General features: G+C 39.1%; 1 non-coding gene across 1 annotated transcript; it reads left to right on the top strand.

The window, feature by feature from the left end:
• The first annotated feature begins 5253 nt into the window (after positions 1 to 5253).
• LOC127099651 (small nucleolar RNA R71) lies at positions 5254 to 5360 on the top strand. The gene has a single exon (XR_007794131.1). It is a non-coding gene; the product is annotated as a small nucleolar RNA R71 (small nucleolar RNA).
• The last annotated feature ends 2801 nt before the right edge of the window (positions 5361 to 8161 follow it).

The raw sequence follows: 8161 nt of genomic DNA, 5'->3' as shown, positions 1-8161 counted from the left end.
GGAATGTATGTCATGCTATGCATATGATGCAAAATAAAAAATGAAATCAATTATATGAAAATTTAAATATGCCCGGACAAAATTGGGATATGACAGAGCTGGTGGCTCAGAAATCGGATACTCGGCTCAATGCCCAGTGCCTCCATGCAGTGCTGATCTGGATAACGTGTGGGCGCTATAGGGCGCTGATAGAGAGCTATGTAGTGCTCTCTCTGAGCATCATCTCTATAGGCTACGTGCATATCGTCGAAGTCCTGCATCCTGTAAAAGTTAGAAAGGGATCCTGAAAATACAAACCATTCAAATATTTAGTCTAAGTGAAAATAAAAATTAAAAATTAAAAATAAAATAAAGTAAATGCAAAAAAGTAAAACAAGGTAAGAAAACCATGGGTTGCCTCCCCCGCAGCACTTGTTTAACGTCGTTAGCTTGACGATCGGAAGTTATACACATGTAGTAGTAGGAATCAGTGGATCAATCAGAGTGTGGCTTGAGTAGTCTATTGGAATGTCTCCTCCTTCGTAGAGCTTCAGTCTTTGTCCATTTACAATGAATGGACTACAAGTCTCGTTTTTGATTTCTACGGCTCCGGATCTCAGAATCTTGGATACTTTGAAAGGGCTAGTCCATCTCGAGCGCAGCTTCCCATGGAAGAGTCGTAACCTAGAGTTGAACAAGAGAACATGGTCGCCTATATTGAATTCTTTCTTTACTATTCTTTTGTCATGCCAAGCTTTTGTTCTCTCTTTGTATATCTTGGCATTCTTGTAGGCAGATTGCCTGAGTTCTTCTAGTTTGTGAATGTCAAGGATACGCTTCTCACCAGCGGTCAGGTAGTCTAAATTCAAAGTTTTAATGGCCTAATAGGCCTTATGCTCTAATTCTAATGGTAAGTGACAGGATTTTCCATAGACTAGTTGGTATGGAGTTGTTCCTATAGGGGTTTTGAAAGCGGTTATATAGGCCCATAATGCTTCTTGAAGCTTCTGAGACTAGTCTCTCCTAGAGATTAAAACAGTTTTTTCTAGGATTTGTTTTATCTCCCTATTGGATACTTCTACTTGACCATTAGTCTGTGGGTGGTATGGTGTTGCTACTTTATGCCTAACTTCATATTTTCTTAAAAGTCTATAAAATATTCTCGATATGAAGTGTGATCCTCCATCGCTTATGACTAAACATGGTGTTCCAAATCTGGGGAACATATAGTTCTTAAATAGCTTGATCACCACCCTAGTATCGTTTGTGGGTGCAGTTATGACTTCAATCCACTTAGACACGTAGTCCACAACTACTAAGATATACCTGTTTCCTAAGGATGGTGGGAAAGGTCCCATGAAATCTATACCCCATACGTCGAAGAGTTCTACTTCCTGAATGTTTCTTTGAGGCATCTCGTCACGCCTTGAAATGTTTCCAGTGCGTTGAAATCTATCACATTTAACAATGCAAGCATGGACATCACGCGACATGGTAGGCCAGAATAGGCCAGCTTGAAGAATCTTGGCGTATGTCTTAGAGGTGCTCGCATGTCCACCATAGGGTGCAGAGTGACAATGTTCAATTATACTTTTTACCTCCTCTTCTGGAACGCAACGGCGAAAAATGCCATCTTTACCCCTTTTGAAAAGGAGCGGTTCGTCCTAATAAACGTTTCTCACATCGTTGAAGAACTTCTTCTTGCGGTGGTAGTCAAGATCAGGGGGTACGATGTCAGCAGCTAGGTAATTAACAAAGTTTGCATACCATGGTACGTTACTTACTGCTAAGGAATTTTGGAAGTGCTCATGAGGGCCTAGGTTATCGTCTTCAATGGTTTCTAGTCTAGCTATCAGTCTATCATAGGCAAAATCATCGTTTATGGGTACTAAGTCTGGTTTTAGATGTTCTAGCCTAGAAAGATGATCAGCTACTACATTTTCAGTGCCTTTTTTATCTCTTATATCTAAATCAAACTCTTGTAGTAACATAATCTATCAGAGTAACCTGGACTTAGCATCCTTTTTACTTAATAGGTAACGAATGACAACATGATCAGTGTAAACTATAATTTTGGCTCATACTAGATAAGATCTAAATTTGTCTATAGTGAAAACTACAACAAGTAATTCCTTTTCAGTTGTTGCGTAGTTGAGTTGGGCAGCGTCTAGGGTTCTATTGGCATAATAAATGGCATGTAACTTTTTATCTTTCCTTTGTCCTAGAACGACTCTAACCGCATAATCACTAACATCGCACATTATCTCAAAAGGTTCTGACCAATCAGGGGGTTTCATAATAGGTGCTGATACTAATGCTTGCTTTAAAAGATTAAATGCTTCATTACATTTTCCATCGAAAATGAATTCAGCATCTTTCATTAAAAGTCCAGTTAAAGGTTTAGTTATTTTGGAGAAGTCCTTAAGAAAACGCCGGTAGAATCCAGCATGTCCAAGGAAGCTTCAGACTTCTCTGATGGTTCTGGGTGGTTTTAGGTTTTCTATAACTTCTATCTTAGCTCTATCTACCTCAATACCTTTTTTAGAAACTATATGTCCTAAAAAAATTCCTTCGGTTACCATGAAATGACACTTTTCCCAATTTAGCACGAGGTTCACCTCCACGCATCTCTCCAGGATTTTCTCAAGGTTAGCAAGACAATTATGGAAATCAAATCCGCAAACCGAGAAATCATCCATAAACACTTCCATGATACCATCTAGGTAATCTGCAAAGATTGACATCATGAAGCGTTGGAAAGTGGTTGGGGCGTTACAGAGGCCGAAAGGGATTCGTCTGTAGGCAAAAGTTCCATAAGGGCATGTAAAGGTAATTTTTTCTTGATCTTCGGGGTGGATAGGTATTTGGAAGAATCCTGAGTATCCATCCAGATAGCAGAAGTAAGAGTGTCTGGCTAGACGCTCTAACATCTGGTCTATAAATGGTAAAGGGAAATGATTCTTCCTAGTTGCTTTATTTAACTTTCTATAATCTATACACATCCGCCATCCTCCTTCTAACCGTTTTGCTACATGTTCGCCTTTATCGTTTTGCACGACTATGATGCCTCCCTTTTTAAGTACTACATGCACAGGGCTCACCCACTTACTATCCGAGATCTGATAATTTATACCTGCCTCAAGTAACTTAATAACTTCCTTTTTAACAACATCACTCATTATAGGGTTTATTCTTCTCTGATGTTCTCTGGAGGGTTTTGAATCTTCTTCGAGCGAAATCCGATGCATGCATACGGATGGGCTTATACCTTTCAGGTCAGAGATATTATATCCTAAGGCTGAGGGATATCTTCGTAAAACGTCTAAAAGTTGGTCTGTTTCCTCTTGGCTCAAGGTAACACTGACTATAACTGGACGGTTCATCTCTTCATCGAGGAACTCATATCTCATGTTCTTAGGCAATTCCTTAAGTTCTAAGGTTGGTTTCTTAGGGCATGGCATAGGATATGGGGTAAGGGATAAACATTCGTAAAGGTTATCATCGATGTAGGGTTACTTAAAGTCATCATCTTCCATTATGAGAGTTGATGGTAACTTAATTGTTTTTATGATTTCTTCTTGTTCTAATTCCCTAACGCACTCATCAATGATATCTAAGGCATAACATACGTCTCCCATCACAGGTGCCATAAGAAATTTCGAAAGTATAAATTATATTTTCTCGTCACCTACCTCAAAGGTCAACTTTCCTCTCTTGACATCTATTATGGCTCCTGCAGTTGATAAGAATGGTCTACCTAGAAGGATTGGTATATCACTGTCCTCTTTGATGTCCATGACAACGAAATCAGTAGGGATAAATAATTGATCTATCCTAACAGGGACATCTTCTAAAATGCCTATCGGATACTTAACAGATCTATCGGCTAACTGAAGTGACATCTTAGTAGGCTGTAATTCTCCTAAGTTTAACCTCTCACAAACCGCTAAAGGCATTAAGCTCACACTAGCTCCTAAGTCTAGAAAAGCTTTTTCGATGACATGACTTCCCAAAAGACAAGGAATGGAGAAATTTCCAAGATCTTTATCTTTCTTGGCTAACTTATTCTCGAAAATAGAATTATATTCCAAGGGTTTCGGATCGTCAAGTCTACGTTTGTTGATAAGGATGTCTTTGAGAAACTTTGCATAAGAAGGTATTTGGGTGATGGCTTCTGTGAAAGGGATTTCTATGTGAAGTTTTTCTATAACTTTAATAAAGTTTTTATATTGGTTATTGATCTGGGTTTGTTTGAGTCTCTGCGGATATGGTATAGGTGGTTTATATGGCGGGGGTGGTACATAAGTTTTATCTGTAGGTTTTTCTCCTTTTTCTTGACCTTCCTGGTTTTCAGATTCCTCTGGTTCCTTTACTTCGTCCGGGGGTTCGGTATATTCCTTAGAAGTTTTGGGTTCACTCAATCTTGGGTTTGGTGGCTCATCATAAGCGTTCCCACTCCGTAGGGTAATGACATTGGCTTGCCCTCTCGGATTCTGTTGAGGTTGTCCAGGGAAATGTCCTCCATGTGTGGTTTGAGGGGTTTGGTTTAAAGCTACCTGAGAGATATGAGTTTCAAACATCTTGGTATGAGTAACTATTTGGTCAACCTTGGTTCCTAACTGGGTAATTACTTCATTAATGTGAATGTTTTGGTTCATGAACTCTTTGTTTTGTTGGGTTTGAGCAGTGATAAAATTTTCCATAATTTTCTCAAGGCTCGGCTTTGGTGGTACATGTTGCATAGGTTGATTTGATCTTGGGGCTTGGTAACCTGTTTGTCTCGGAGGTGCATTATTTTGGATAGGGTTATTGTTTTTATAGGAGAAGTTCGTGTGATTCCTCCATCCAGGGTTATAGGTATTCGAATATGGGTTCCCTTGGGTGTAGTTCACTTCCTCAGAGTGGGTTTTGTTTAATAGACTGCATTCTGCAGATTGGTGTCCTTTGGTTCCACATATCTCACAATCCGACGAAATTGCGGCTACAGTATTCGGGTTTATGCACATATGCTCGACTTTAAGGGCTAATGTGTCCATTTTAGCTTGCATCATGTCTATAGAGCTTAGTTCATGCACTCCTCCTTGGGCTTCCTTCTTCTCAACTGTCGCTCGTTCGACTCCCCATGATTGATGGTTTTGAGCCATATCCTCGATGAGGGCACTAGCTTCAGGATAAGGTTTTTTCATCAGAGCACCGCCGGCGGCAGCGTCGATGGTCATCTTAGTGTTGTAATGAAATTCATTGTAGAAGGTCTGAATGATTAACCAATTTTCTAAACCATGATGTGGGCATGCTCTTAACAGCTCTTTATATCTCTCCCAAGCTTCGAACAACGATTCTCCTTGGTTCTGGGTAAATCTAGTTATATGGTTTCGAAGAACGACAACCTTACTTGGGGGAAAGTATCTAGCAAGGAATACTCTTCTAAGGTTATCCCAAGTCGTAATGGAATTGGGTGGAAGGGAATCTAACCATGATAGGGCTTTATCTCTGAGGGAAAAAGGGAATAATCTTAAACGGATTGCCTCAGGAGAAGCTCCATTGGTTTTAAAAGTATCTGCTAATTGAAGAAAGATTTTTAAATGTTGGTTCGGGTTCTCAATAGCGAGACCTGCGAATTGTCTTTGTTGCACTAATTGCAACAGGGAGGGTTTAAGTTCGAAATTATTAGCTGGGATGGTTGGGTTTATTATACTAGAACTAGGTTCTTCGTTGGATGGTTGGGCGAAGTCCTTAAGAGGTCTTTGACTTTGATCTTCGGCCATAGCTCTCCTAATTCTATGGAAAAATAAACGTGCGCGAGCGTAACGTTCAGGTTCCGCCAGAGGGTATACTAAGCTTCCGGTGTTGCGAGTTCTTTGCATTGACCGGCGGGTAATAGCCTAAGTCTAAACGATATAACAACATGGTAGGAAATTTGACGACATTGGTCCCCGGAAACGGCGCCAAAAACTTGATGCGTGCTTTTCGCAAGTATACGAACGCGTCAGAGTAATATAAAAGATTGTCGAATCCACAGAGACCAAGTGTCAATCTATCGTTATCTATTGTTATGGTGTTTATCTAAGATAATCAATATAGGGGTTTTGAGAGTGTGCAATGAAAAGTAAAGTGTTGAATAAAGTTCAATTAATAAAGACAGGCTCGAATGTAATTCACATAATCAATTAATAATCCAAGTACTTGCTAATAGAACTACTTATGGGCATTGTTTCCTACTTTGAAAATAACCAATTTAACAGGAACTGTCGCTTTCGCGTATTCAGAACCGAGTTGTACTCCCTAATTAAACCCTCTTATTGTCACTTATAAAAAGGCGCGCATTGCGTTAGAGTAGTAAATCTATTTTTAAGAAATATAGTATCTTGACTAAGTTGAAAAGTATTTTAACCTGGATTTCTTAACCAAAAGAGGCTCTCACGAACCGGACTCTAAACTTATAAACGCGTCCGAAAATAGTTTTAAAATCACTTTTCTTCTTAAGTTAAAAACTCCTAATGAACTAAACAAAGCGCTTTCGCTGTTTTTTAAATAGTAAAAAATAATTAAGTTTAAAAGGACGTTGGACGACTTTTGATCTTACCAAATGGAAATTAAGTGCGAGAAAACTTAAGTTGAAAGTCAAAATAGCCCTTAAGTGTTTCTACGAACAATTGTACAAATTATCGGTTTAATTACGATCTTTACATTCTAACCTTATAGGTTTAGTTAGACATGGTAAAGTAAAGGTGCATTTTAATTTAAATAAAAGTAGTGCGAGTGCAGAAAGTAAATAAAAGTAGTGCGAGTGCGGAAAGTAAATAAAGTAAAGCGAGTGCGGAAAATAAATAAAAGTAGTGCGAGTGCGAGAAATAAATAAAGTAAAGTGCGAGTGCGGGAAATAAATAAAGTAAAGCGAGTGCGGGAAATAAAAAAAGTAAAGCGAGTGCGGGAAATAAATAAAGTAAAGTGCGAGTGCGGGAAAATAAAATAGATAAAGATAAAGCAATAAAAACCTGCTCCAATCGGAGGGTTGAATAAAATGCGAAGCGGAAATGAAAATGGCGGCAGGATTAACTTCCTTCCAAAGTGCTCCAAACTCGATTACAGACTCGATCACAAACTCGATTGCACAATTGTGGTAACACCCCAATGCGAAGCGATTACCACTTTAAAATACTGAATATATGCCTAAGTGAAACTAAGTTTGCTCTAAGTTTGCATCTGCTATAAGTTTGGATCATTAAACAAGTGAATTCGAGTCTCTATTTATAGGCAAGTAAAATAATGGAAAAGACAATGATGCCCTTCAGTTTGAATTTGGGAGGGAAAACTTTCCTTCTTGTGGCGCCCGCCACAAGTCCATGGTGCCCGCCATAAGGACAAATTGTGGCGCCTTAGTGGAAGTAGTGGGGAACGTGGCAGTTGAGGGAAGTTGAGCTAGGACACGTCATGGCCAGGCCCATGGCGCCAGCCATAGTGGGAGCCACAAGTGCAAAATACTGAATTTTAGTCTTTTTAGCTCATTTCACTCCTTTTCTCGACCGGGGCTCTGATTAAAGTAAAAACCTAAAAACAAAGAGAAACATAGTAATAACATAACAAAATGACAATAAAACAACTAGAGTGCATGCAAAATCGGAGTCGAAAATACGGTGAATTTTAGTGTCATCACCCCACTTTTAGGAAGAGGCGCCAATTGAATTGACGACTCCTCTTAAATACTTGAATGGAGGCGCCAATTCAATTGACGCCTCGGTGTAAAATGATATTTTTGTGTTATAAATAGATGCGTTGTATAAGTAATTGTTCCATATCTCAAATAATCATTTGGCAATCATGCTTGGTGTTCGTCGCCGATACGGAAAGGTGATTTATGCGAGAGACAAACCTCAGATGTTGATGTTGTTCTGGAACATCACTATGTTCGATCAACTGAAGAGGGATCTGGTTCATTGGTTAGATGAGAAAATACCAGAAGGGGAAAAATTAGAAGTATTGAGAGACTTAACAGTATCTTTGGTTGGGTGCGAATGAAGACTGATAAGGATGCTAGGGAAATGATGTTCGGTCGAGACGACATCAATTTGATTGTTGTAATCAGTTAGAATTATTTCTGTTTTCAGATAGCTTATTTTGTACTGATGTTTGTTGTGAACCTCGTTGTAACAAAAACTTAATGATATATAATGATTGAAGGTTA

Source organism: Lathyrus oleraceus, chromosome 6 (assembly GCF_024323335.1).
Source record: "Lathyrus oleraceus cultivar Zhongwan6 chromosome 6, CAAS_Psat_ZW6_1.0, whole genome shotgun sequence".
Lineage (NCBI taxonomy): Eukaryota > Viridiplantae > Streptophyta > Magnoliopsida > Fabales > Fabaceae > Lathyrus > Lathyrus oleraceus.
The sequence above is the reverse complement of the archived record's forward strand: the minus strand, read 5'-3'. Positions and strand labels throughout refer to the sequence as shown.